The following is a 13,823-nucleotide window of genomic DNA, read 5'->3' on the forward strand; positions in this document are numbered from 1 at the left end:
AAAGAAAGGTGAAAAGATGGCCTAGGTGGATTTTAGTTTTTGTTTTTTCTTTCTTCATTATTTCTTTGTTTTGTTTTGGTACTTGTATTTCTTTCTGTCTTTTTTTTTTTAATCAAACATAACACTACTCAGGGATGTCAGGGATGGTTCTCAGTGGTCAGAGCCTTCTAATTTTAGCCACAGGCTTATCTGCTGGAGTGTAAAAATTATTCAAGGTGCCTAGTGAGATGGGGGAATAGGTATTTAACAAAAGAGATTGTTTCTAGGAGGCATTAGATTTTCAAAGGCAATGGCACAGGTTCTTAAAGTATGTTTTCTTTCAAAATTTGTCTATATTAATACCCTATTAAATTAACTGAGGACAAAGAAGTCAGATATTTCAAAAAATGATCTTATGTTAATAAATATATTAATATTGTATTTAAATTCGTACTTTGAAAATAGCAAAGGATGGCATGTAGTTAGAATATAAGGATAAAGTAAAAATACAACTCCAAAAAAGAAATACAAAATGCTGTAACTAAGCTAACAATGTCTGTACTATTAATTTTTTGAAGTAATTTATGTAGGGTCTCTGAGAGCTATTCTGAAGAATGTTTATTGAAATTTAAGGTGAGGTAGTTCGCAATTTAAATGATATATATAAGCACTTCTGATCAAAGGGTCATTTTTTTAAAGTATGGATAAGATGAAATCCTAGGTTAAAACATAATTTAATGTAGTATGTAAAACTAAAAACAAACAAATTAAAAATAACAATCTTATATAATAAACAAAATACAGTCCATGGAAATTTCCTTGGAGTTGAGAAGCATTTGGTTCAAATAGCAGTTTGATGTTTACTGAATTGTGGCTCATTCTTAAGTTATTTGAATCTACATGCATTTGTTCCATCTTACTACATATTTTAGATACTAGATTGATTCAGGCCTTTCATTATTGGAGATGTACTTTTTTACCCAAGTTTTGTTTGTTTATTTTTTACATAACCCATGAAAAGAAAATAATTTTTTTTCAAAAATGGCTTTACAAGCTCAGTGTGTGATTCATACCTAAATTCTTAGCTACTTAAATGGCTGAGACTGGGAAGATCATGGTTCAAGGCCAGGATGGGCAAAAGTTCATAATATCTGGTCCCAACATGTTAAAAACTAGGTGACATGTTATGAACGTGTCACCTCAGCTATGCAGAAAGCAAAAATGTGTACAGTCTAGAATAGCTCATGCAAAAAGAGAGACCCTATTTCACAAATAACCAAACCAAAAAAGGTCAAGTCCCATCGTAAAAGAAAGGTGGGGGGAAGTGCACTTTATAATAGGCGTTTCAAGCTCCTCATAGTTATTTGTCTTGAGAAAAAGCAGGATTCATCCATATTCTATTCATGATAAGATCTTTAAGTAGTATTACAATATGCAGTATCATAAAATATCTCATCACTGTAATACTTGTAATTATTGAGTTTAAGCACTGTTGCTCTTGGATTAAAGAATAATTTTATATAGAAATTCATTGTTTTAATAAAAAATACTATGCCATTTTACCTAATATTTATTTTGGATCCCTCTGTCAGGTTTCTACATTTTTATGATTATGTTGTATCATATATTACATATGTTCATGCTACTTTTTAAATTTAAATTTTATGATATTTTTAATAAGGCTTAATTTTCTAAAAATGTATATTTTAGTGATCAGAAATGCATTGTTCTCATTGTGTGTGCCTATTGGGTTCTCCTATAAAGTTAAACTTTAGTAATTTACTGAATGTACGGTTCTTGTTTTTGCAAGTTTTTTGAATTAATATCTATAACTCTGTATAGCTTGCTCTTTAAGCAGCTTTGATTTGGAAAACATACTTCTCTATGTAATTCAGGCTATATAGGAAATCCCTTCTTAATTATTTTAGTTGCTTTTATTTGTATATGATTTTATATGAATTTACATGCGTAAGTTCATTCATATCATTGGGAATTTGCATGCAATTCATCTGTAAACTGTAATTAGTAGTTTTCAGCTGGTGTTTTCTACTTTACCTGAAAGTTTCCCTTAGGTGTTTAGCTAATGATTTAGTATGGCTGTTCCTTAGTTTATCCCCTATTATATGTGATCAAAATCTTTCTTTGCTCTATTAGGTATTTTGTAAATAATTATGAATGATAAAATCTTTTCTATATAAAATATTAAGAGGAGTATTATTTACTCTCACAAAGAATATACATGTATATGTTGATACAGGGCTATAATACATACTTTCTTTTTAATCTCAGAAAAAGTGTATATCCTGTCTGGTATATAATTATTTTTAAAGTATAGGGGCAAAATGAATTTTAGAATTAGTCATTATGTGTCTGTGAATTCTCAGCTTTAGCTATTTCCATCAGATGCAGAAAATAAGAATATTATCAAGGTCCTAAAGGAAAGATGATTTATAGTATCTTAATAAATGTTTTAATCATGCTTCCCTTTTGCCATTCAATTTTTAATCTTAACTGAAAGTTTCTTATTTTCCTTTAAAAGCATTTGTTTATTTTATTCATAATGTGTCATTCAAATGCTAAAAACTAGGAGAGAGTTTTATTGTACTTGTCCACTTAGTAGTTCCACAGTTATATTTGTTTCCACATGTAATGCTCATTAAATGCTTGATAAATGCTTAATAAGTACACTTCACATAAGTTAATGGCTCATTAATTCTTTTGCTGAGTTAATTAAACTTTGGCTATTATAATGTAATCTGAGGACAAATTAAATCACTAAATTAGTGTTCAATATAGATGCTTAGAATTCTTAACACTGGAGGATTACTCTGTCAGTTAACACTAACTCTGTCAGTGAAATATTTTGTGTGCAAAAATGTATTAGGCAAGGCAATAATAATCACAAATTTCAGATTAGTTGATGCATCATTGTGAAACTAACAATGAAGCGATTATTCTCATTGAATATGCTTGTAGGGTTTTAATGTTATAAATTATAATGTAAAACATTTCAATGGGAGAAAAAAGCAAGTATTTTTTTCATATATTTTTTATTGTAATTAATAGAAGGATTACATTACATTCGCCAGATGGAAGGTGCATTACTTCACATACATTGATAACCTTTCTCATGTCTTGGTCCCCATTTCCCTCCCCCTAACCCCCACCCCTCATCTTGTTTTCCCCCCTTCCCTATCCAATTTCAAATAACCAAATACAAATATATCCGATATATCAGATAAAGTGAAATATGGTAACAGTATGAGATAACCAAGGGACAGCAAAAGAGATGAGAGATAACATAGTACATTAAGGACAACAATCACTCATTATATGGCTTTTGTTTCTATATCCTAGAGGTCCTTTCATTTAGCATTATACTGTATAGCCTTATGTATCTAGGTTTTGAAAGAGCAAATATTTTCATAGAATTAAAAATCTTATCACTTAGGAATCCTCTTACATAGTATTTTAAATTTTATTTTGTGTTGTAGCAGTATTTTGAAGCATTGAGAGTTGGAAATGATCTGTAGAGCTAATAATTGTTTTTCTTTTTTCATATATTTTTATTTTAATTAATAGAAGGGTTACATTATATTCACCAGCTAGAAGGTGCATTACTTATATCGGATAACAAGGTGAAATATTGTAACAATATGAGATAACAAAGGGACCGCAAAAGAGATGAGAGATAACATAGCACATTAAGGACAACAATCACTCATTCTATGGCTTTTGTTTCTATAACCTGGAGGTCCTTTCATTTAGGGTCATACTATATTGCCTTATGTATCTAGGTTTTGTGTTGAGCTAATGATTCTACTCTAGCAAATGTTTGCTTGCTACATTCCCCTACTTGAGTATTTGAAAATTATATAGATACTGAGATATTTTAGAGATAGGCTAAGGCATTGCACTTGCTAGCCAAATACTTTGTTACTGAGTTACAACCCAGCCCCTGAGATTCTAAGCAGAATTGCTACTACTTTTTATCTATTTCACATCTCAGACATGTAGCTCTTGAATGTTTTTCCACAATAGCATGAAATACATACATGCATGCATGTCCCTTTCAACTAATTTGGATAATTCATATCTGCTATAAGTTTAACTGGGCTTCTCTCTTTAAAACTATCTTCATAGTAGAGTGATTGTTTTCCTCATCTTGATCCTTGCCTGAAGTCACTGAGTGTAGGAAGAGTGACCACTACAAAGTGGTGAGTCACTTACATACTTTATAAGAAGTTATACTAACAAATCTTTGGCAAGACATTTAATCTTCCTATTGTTCATACAAAATTTAACATAGAAGAAACCATATCATAGTCAAGAAATTTCCTGTACATGCGTATAGAAATTTGCTGCTTAACCCTTTAGAATTTTCATCAAAAGGGAAGTAAAGTCTGATTTTTAAAGTCTATTCTTTTTCTTTATTTTCTTTTGTGTGGGGTCCAATAACAGGACTTGAACTTGGTACCTGAAACTTTCAATCATTGGCAAGTGCTCTACTAAGTGAGCCTTACCTCTTACCCTAAATCTGATCATCTAAATGTAAACAAATGAATTGTCAAAATTATTTCAAAATTTAAATATAAGAATATAATATGACCTTTTCAAGCTTTCTTTTCTTTTCATTTCTTTTCTTTCTTTTTTTCTTTTTGCCAGTCCTGGGGCTTGAACTCAGGCTCTGGGCACTTTTCTTGGGCTTTCTCAAGTCTAGAGCTCTACCACTTGAGCCACAGCACCATTTCTGGTAAGGAGGAATTGAACCCGGGCCTTCATGCATGCTAGACAAGCACTCTACCACTATGCCAAACTCCCAGTCCTGAATTCTTACTTTTATCTTTATATTTAAAATAACTATAATTATAGAAGCAATAGCTTTTCATGGAAATTGTTTTTTAAAATAATTTTTTATTAAAGAATTTATTAACATTGATTTTTACATCATATTTCAAATGACGTGTTTAACAAACAAGTATTCAAGAAGGGAATCTCTATATACAGGAAATTCTTTTTTAAAAATGTTTTTAAAATGATTATCTTTAAAGTTGTAAAAGGAAAGCCAGGTGGCTCACACCTGCAGTCCTACTCAGGAGGCTGAGATCTGAGCATCGTGATTTGAAGCCAGCCCCTGCAGTAAAGTCCTTGAGACTCTTATCTCCAATTAATCACCAGAAAACCGGAAGTGGCTCTGTGGCTCAACTGGTAGAGCGGTATCCTTGAGCTAAAGAGCACAGGGGCAGCGCCCAGGTCCAGCGTCCTAAGTCCCATGACCACCTTAAAAAAAAAATGAAAGAGTAAAAGAAGTTTCCTTTAACAAACCAGTTTGTGAATACAATCTATCTTGATCGTCACTCCTTTCCACATTTGCTCCCATGTCTTCACTGTCTGCCCCTTCCTTCAGTCTTTTTAATGTTGTTGGCTATATGTTATATTGTTGTCTGCAATTTTCCTCTGTTCTCTTCATTCATATACATCTACTCCTGACACCATACTATCCCTTTCCAAAACTCACTGGAGTTTATTTTGCTGAACTTTGATTTTGGCTTTCTAAGAAATAGCATCATTTAAGATTTCCCTTGAATCTACCTTATTTCAAGTAATACATTTGTATGAATTTGTAAGCCACTGATATGTTTACTTGCTAAATTTACCTTCCATATATAAGGAATCCTTTGTCTCTCTGTGCCTAACTTCATGTATTTATCAGTCATGAGACTTAGTTTATGTCTTTTTTCCTTTAATAGGACTGTCCTTTTCTTTAGTCATTCTCCTATGCTGCACACACCCTGGAACTCTGTTTCTGAGACTTTTCTGCTTCTTACAGAGTTTTAGAATTTGTTTTTCTTTTGTGAGACTAAGTCAATATTTATTTATTTCATGTATTTTTCCTTATTTTTGTGATTGTTACATTGATTTTGCTTTGCTTATGCTTAGAACCAAAATCCTTCATCATGCCATCATCCACTATTTATAAATTATGTTATTGTCTTTTTCACTTATTTTTAGAAATTTAAAACCTTTCCCAATAGGGAAAAGGCTTTTGTCTTAAGCAAAAAGTAGGTTACACATAATTTTTGTTTTGTTTTGTTTTATGTTTGTAACAAGGTCTCACGATGTATTAAGGGCTGGCCTCAAACTCCCAGTCCTTTTGCTTCAGCATCACAAATTCTGTCATTTCTGTCCATAAAAAATTCTTTTTATTAACTTCTTATATTCTGGACTGGAACTTGAACTTCAAATCTGGGCACTGTCCCTGAGCTCTTTTGCTAAAAGCTAACACTGTAACACTTAAGCTACGGCCCCATTTCTTGCTTATTTGTAATTAATTGGAGATTGGTGATAAGTCTTATGGACTCTATCTTCCCTTCCCTCCCCTCCCCTTCCCTCCCCTCCCCTTCCCTTCCCTCTCTCTCTCTCTTTCTTTCTTCTTTCTTTCATTTTCTTTTTGGATGTGAGGCTTAGACTGTGGGCCTGGGCCTCCTTGGGCTTTCTCGAGGATAGAGCTCTACCACTTGATCCACAGCCCCAGTTCCAACTTTCCCCACATATGTTGTACCAAGAAATTGAACCCAGATCTTCATGCATGCTAGGCAAGCAATCCATCACTCCTGGCCCTGACTTGGCTGGCTTTGAATAGCAATCCTCAGATCTCAGCCTCCTGAGTAGTTAGGATTACAGGTGTGAACCACCAACATCTGGCTTTTATGGACTTTGCCTACTAGGTTATAACTATGACCCTCAGAACTGAGCCTTCTGAGTAGGTGGGATTACAGCTGTGAGCCACCTGTGCCAGGGTAACCATTTCCTATTTTTTATAATAGTTGTTTATGTCAATGAGAGTTATACTTAATCTCTGTGGTTCTGTTTTCTTATTTTACTTGAGGATTTTAGGTTAAATCATGTCTGAGGAATAACAAAGCAGCTTTTATGTTCATAAAATGCCTGCTATGTTAAATTTTTAATTTTTATTTATACTTGGTTGTAAGCACTTGTATTCAAACATACTTCCAGTAAACGTTTTTTTAATAATAATTCAGTTACTTGAATTATTTTTCCTGATTACTTTTCTTAGAATGCAAACCAATTTTCTAGTTGCCTTGCCTCTCATTTAGCTGGGTTAGGAGAAAACAAACTTTTGCAAAGCAATTACTTATAAGAAATTATTTTATTGCAACAATTCCATCGTGATCGAATTTTCATCTCTTAAAAGTATACCCATTTTAATTGTAGAGCTTAATGATTTTTAGTAAGTTTTTAAAATTGTTTAGCTATGCCGATACTGCAAGCTTTAGAATATTTCCACCACTTTACAAAATGCTGTGCTGGATATTTTTTTGGTCTCCAGCTTCAGCATTGCCTCAGTTGTCCCTTCTCATTTGTTCCCGCAACCTGTTCTTTTCCTGGCCACTCTTTTCTTCTTAATAGTCATAGGGTGTTGTTGTTTTCCATTTACAATGTAGACATGGCTCCCTTTATGCATTAACTATATTTTCTCCCCAAATTCATTTATTCTACAAGGGAACTTTTCATTAAATCAATACCTTAGGTCTTTTGCTCAAGGCTAGTGTGCTATGGCATGCCACCTCACCACTTCTGACTTTTTCCTTGTTAATGAAATATAAGAGTCTCAAAAATTTTCCTGCTAGGGTAGTTTCAAACCTTGGTCCTCAGATCTCAGTCATCTCAATATTTTAAATGTTAGATTAAAGAAAGAAGGTGGGCTGGCTACCTGTGGCTCAGGCTTGTAATCCAGCTTCTTTGGAGGCTGAAATCTGAGGCTCACAGTTTGAAGTCAGCCAGAGCAGGGAAGTCAATGAGACTCTTACCTCCAGTTATCTAAGACAAACCAGAAACTGGAGGTATAGCTCAAATTATAGTGTGCTAGCCCAGAGCAAAACTCAAGGAGAGCTCCCATGTCCTGAGTTCAAGCTCTAAGTGCAGCAGCAGCAGCAACAACAACAACAACAACAAAGAATAAAACAAACTACTACTTGTTTTATATAACTACTCTAGGTTTTATTAAATTTCAGAGAAGAATTTTGTATTATGGGAAGCACTGTTAGATCATTAAAGTTGAGGATTTAAACACTTTTGGGTTTGAAATTCATGTTTATTACTTATGTTTATCTTCCTGTTGTTTAATTTCTTAATTTTCATAAACAATAGTACCAATTCATTGGGTTATCTGGAAGGTTAAATGAGTATAGTAGTAAAGGGCTTGCAACACTGGTTAGTAAATGGTTACAAATTCTACAGTCTCAACATAATTTATCCTTTTGTTCTTTAGTTGAATAAGACATATTGATAAATGCATTTGTTATAGGCTGGATAATAGAGTCATTTTCAGTATCAAAACTAATGTAATTTGTAAAATTTGATGACCTTGTAAAATATATTTGACATTTTTTGAGCTTTTAGTACTATGTTCTTTTTTCTCTTAAATGTCTGATATTGTTTAAAATGATATTGTATCATTTTAAAATTTAGTTCCCAGTGAATTATTGTTTCTATTTTGTATTGAATAATGGTCATAGTATTTATAATGTAACTGGACATCTGTAGAAACTTGTCTGGGATATTTGGTATTTGGCATAATTATAGCCTTTATAGATAATTTTAAATTACATCAGTGCTTCAATATTTGTGAACATTATGTACTATACTTACATTTTATTTGTGCCTATCAAAATGACACATTTATATATATGTCACATGTGCACGCAATTAATTCCATATTTTAAAGTTACCATTTGGGAAAATTTATGAAGCTAATCTGATCATTAGCACTTTTAAAGATGGTCATCTTTTTAAAATTAAATACTTATGTAGGATAACTCATCATTGTTCTAATTATAGATTTAAAAACCTCTGAATATATATGCATAACAATGTGACACTTTAGAGAGGTGAGTATTTTATCCACAGCTTGTGGATAAAAGTACACCATATTAAGCCAGGTGAGGTGGCTCACACCTGTAATTCTAGCTACTCAGGAGGAAGATCTGAGAATCAAAACTCAAAGTCAGCCCAGGCACTAAACTCCATGAGACTCTGATCTCCAATTAACCACTAGAAAACTGGAAATGGCGCTGTGGCTCAAGGGGGAAGGGGGATAACCTTGAGTTGTGGAGCTCAGGAACAACGCCTAGGCCAAGAGTTCAAGTCCCATTACCACCACCACCACCACCACCAACAACAGCAGTAAAAGTGCACCATATTAAAAGCACACTAACTTTGCCTTTTGTGAATGAAGTTTTTATACAAGTGTACCTCACTCGTTCTCTTTTTCTTGATTACTTGTGATCAAAGGTATTATTATTATGATCAAGAGTTATAGAACAGTGAGTAGATGATGATTTATAGTTCTGTGAAATTTAATAAGCCTAGAAAATAAAAAAAACATTGTCTTTTTCTTCATAAAATAAATGTCAGTTTGATTCTTGAGAAGTTTTGTACTATTAGTCTGGTTCTGTCTTCACCATGCATGAATGAGAGATTTTTTTTTAAATATATTTTTATTGTAATTAATAGAAGGGTTACATGATATTTGCCAGATAAATGGTGCCTTAATTCCCACACATTGATACCCTTTCACATGTCATGGTCCCCATTTCCCTTCCCCCTTCCCCCACCCGTTCCCTATCCAATTTCAGATTGAATGAGAGATTTTTAATTCTTGAGAGATATAACTTCACAGTTATACCCTTAGAATGATTTGGGGCTCTGGAGTTTGTGTGTGTGTGTGTGTGTGTGTGTGTGTGTGTGTGTGTGTGTGTGTGTGTGTGTGTATGTAAGAGAGGGAGGTGTTTTTGTTAAGCTATGATATTTAAACAAGAATGCTTTCACATTTATATTTTTTTCATTAAGGGTAGAGAAGTACTCAAACCTATTTCCTCCCTACATTTAATCTTGTTCATTCATTTTGTGAACAACACCATTTTTCTGTTAATAACGTTGACGTGTAATAGAGAGGGAAGAAATAGAAAAAAACTTTATAATATTAAATATCTAAGTGTAAGTTATTCTGAATAATTCATGATGCAACTATCTTACAGTGCTACTTATTTTTATAACTATTAGTAGCCCATAATATTTTCTAATTTGATTTTAATTGAACATATACCAATCAAAATTATGAAAACTAACTGTGATCACTTCTAATTTACTATAGAATATTCAGTTTGTGAAAAATGGTAAGTTCCTCTTTTCTAAAATAATTTGATTTTTTTTTTTTTGCAAATCCTGGACCTAGAATCTGGGACTAGGACCAATAGTGTTTCTTTGTTTCCTTCCTTCTCCTCCTCTTCTTCTTCTTCTTCTTCTTCTTCTTCTTCTTCTTCTTCTTCTTCTTCTTCTTCTTCTTCTTCTTCTTTTCCTTCTCCTTCTCCTTCTCCTTCTCCTTCTTCTTCTTCTTTTTCTTTTTCTTCTTCTTTCCTCCTCCTTTTTCTCCTCCTCCTCCTTCTTTGTTTAGTTTTGTCATTTTAAACAGAATAAAAATTATTAGATAAACAATCTTTTTTTTTTTTTTTTGCCAGTCCTGGGGCTTGAACTCACGGTCTGAGCCTGTCCTTGGGCTTTCTCAAGGCTAAAGCTCTACCACTTGAGCCACAGCACCATTTCTGGTGTTTTCTATGTAATGAGATAGTGAGGAATCAAACCCGGGCCTTTGTGCATACTAGGCAAGCACTCTACCACTAGGCCAAACTCCTGGCTACAGGTTGCTTTTATTTATTTATTTATTTGTTTATTTATTTTTTAAAATATATTTTTATTGTAATTAATAGAAGGGTTACATGATATTTGCCAGATAAATGGTGCATTAATTCCCACACATTGATACCCTTTCACATGTCATGGTCCCCATTTCCCTTCCCCCCTCCCCCACCCCTCATCTTGTTTTCCCCCGTTCCCTATCCAATTTCAGATAACCAAATTCAAATATATCCAATATATCAGGTATTTTTAAAAATTTCTTAACGGTTATACAGTTTCAAAGTGCAATCACATTTATCCTAAACAAAAGTGATTTATAGTAATCAGTTTCAGAATTAGCCCTTTGCACTTTAATGCAGTTAATAACATTTACAGCTAAATAGTGTATATACAGCTGTTTTTTTTTAAAGTTTCCTCTAATGCCCTTCTATATTTCTATAAAGACCCAATGTTCTATTAAAAATACATAATCAATTTGTATTTGGTTATTTGAAATTGGATAGGGAAGGGGGAAAACAAGATGAGGGGTGGGAGTGGGGGAGGAGGGAAATGGGGACCAAGACATGTGAAAGGGTATCAATGTATGAGAATTAATGCACCTTCTATCTGGCAAATATCATGTAACCCTTCTATTAATTACAATAAAAATATATGAAAAAATAAAAATACATAATCACAATTAGGTTGACATGAGATGGCTTGGTAGCTGGCCTTTACCACTGTACCTTATCAACAGCAGTTTCTTTGAATCACAGCATCACTTTCAGCTGGATAACCACTCAAACCACTGCCCTGTGATTGTTTGAAAATGCCATAATCCTTCAAATGCCACATTGAACTGAAAGAGAAAACCATCAGTAGTGCCTGCACAGTTATGTAGAAGGATGAGCCCTATACTAAGTTAAAAGATGTTCTGCAAGAACAGTAACCTTTCCCTTGATGTGTGCATTTTCCATTACATTTTTGACACAAAATGTTGTAGAATGATTTAATGGTGGCATTTTGTTTTGCTGACTTTCCTTTTTTCATTAAAAAGAAACTAGTTAGAGTAGAAACGTAAGGGAAAGTGACCAAACACTGAATTCTATAATAAGAATGTATTTTCAAAGTAAGTTAATACAAATTTTTAAAGTATGATTTTCCTCTTCATTGTATTGCATGTTAACTATAATATATAAAATTACTAGGTTTAGTTACATTGTCAAAAATGACTAGTTTTTTTGGGGGGGGTTGGGGTGCAAATCCTGGAGCTTGAACACAGGGCCTGGGCACTGTCCTTGGGCTTTCTCAAGAATAGCGCTCTACCACTTGAGCCACAGCACCACTTCCAGCTTTCTTTTTCTGTTTTTTCCTCCTGTGTATGTGGTACAGAGGAATTGAACCCAGGGTTTCGTGCATGCTAGGTAAGCACTCTACCACTAGGCCATGCTCCTAGCCCATGACTTTAATTCTTTAAAGCTATTTTCTTTCAGTTTTTTCTTTCCAGTAACCTTTGATCATAATTTAAATCAATAAATCAAGAAAGCTTTATTTATTAGGTTGACCTAACTTATTATATATGAAATGCAGAAAGTTCTTGCTTTAGATTTTCACTCTGTAGTAAATATTTGTGTATATATATGCATATATATACATATAAGTTCAGAAATTATTTATGTCTATTAAAACATACTAAGTGTAGTTATATAGAGAAAATAACTTACCAAAATACAGTTTCCCTTCCCTGACCCCACCTAATCATCTTGTTTTACCCCTTCCCTTCCCTATTTCAAATAAATAAACGTATATACAATATGCCAGGTAGCAAGTCAGGTATAGTAGCAACATGAGATAAACCATAAGGAGAAAAAAAAGAAAAGAAATAACTTCACAGAGTACATTCAGAACAACAATCACAAACCTCTTGTTTTCATATCCTAGAATTCATTTCACTTAGTCTCATCCTATATGGCCATATGTCGCAGTTATTTTTTTTAAACTGGATTTTGCACATTCATATTTGATAACATTTCATTTAAAAATGTCTATCTTAACTGGGTGCTTATGCTTTACAGCTGCAATCCTAGATACTGAAGAGGCTAATGGTGAGGACTGTGGTTCAAAGCTAGCCAAGGCAGGAAAATTTGTAGGACTTATATATACAATTGAGAATCAAAAGATCTGGAAATAGTGGCTCATGTGGTAGACTTCCAGTTTTGAACACAAAAGTTCAGGGATATTGCTGTTGCCCTGAGTTATTTATTTATTTTTTTTCCTTTGCCAGTCCTGGGCTTGAGCTCAGGGCCTGAGCACTGTGTTTGGGCTTTCTCAAGGCTATACCTCTGCCACTTGCCACTTGAGCCACAGCGCCACTTCTGGCTTTTTCTGTGTATGTGGTATGGAGGAATTGAATCCAGGGCTTCTTGTATGCTAGGTAAGCACTCTACCACTAGGCCATGCTCCCAGCCCCTGAGGCCCGAGTTCTATCACCAGGATAGTCTCTCTGTCTCTGTCTCTCTGTCTCTCTCTGTCTGTCTCTGTCTGTCTGTCTGTCTCTCTCCCTCCCTCCCTCCCTCCCTCCTTCTCTCTCTCCCTCTCTCTTTCTCTCTTCCCTCCCCCCACAAATAACTATATTTTTCTTCTCAGATATATATGAATATTCATGAAAGTATTAGTTTCAATGAAAAAAATTCTATATTTCTTAGCCATTATATCATCAAACATTCCTTTCTACCCAACTAACATTTTTAATGAGAGGCTTTATTATTCTTCCAATGAGTCTTCCAATAAGTATAATTAGATTTAGTGTTTTTGATGAACTCTGTCATGATTTCTCTCAAATATTTCAACAAAAGTTTATGTTGTATTTAAACCTTTTTAATATTCTTTATCTTTTATTTTATTTTACATATTTCAAACAGTAGCTTAAAATGTAGATTAAAAGAATTCATTAAGACTAAATTTACCCCATACGTTCAACTACAAGTCACAGAGATGCTTTGTTAGTAGTATGATTAAATTGTGCCCTGCTGAGCCAAATGTATTAGGGGGCCTTCATGTACAAAGAGAATTTAGAGTTCCTAGGGAGTTTCTAAAGACATGGCTAATATGTTTCCATTCATTTATCTCACTAAAATCCTACTTAT

The 13,823-nt window shown here is 33.6% G+C and overlaps 1 protein-coding gene across 2 annotated transcripts in view; it reads left to right on the forward strand.

Moving 5' to 3' along the window:
• Positions 1-13,823, forward strand: part of Phf14 (PHD finger protein 14) — a 138,183-nt gene that overhangs the window by 64,774 nt on the left and 59,586 nt on the right. The gene's annotated exons all lie outside the window — the stretch shown is intronic.

Source organism: Megascapheus bottae, chromosome 5, assembly GCF_031878675.1.
Source record: "Megascapheus bottae isolate mThoBot1 chromosome 5, mThoBot2.hap1, whole genome shotgun sequence".
NCBI lineage: Eukaryota > Metazoa > Chordata > Mammalia > Rodentia > Geomyidae > Megascapheus > Megascapheus bottae.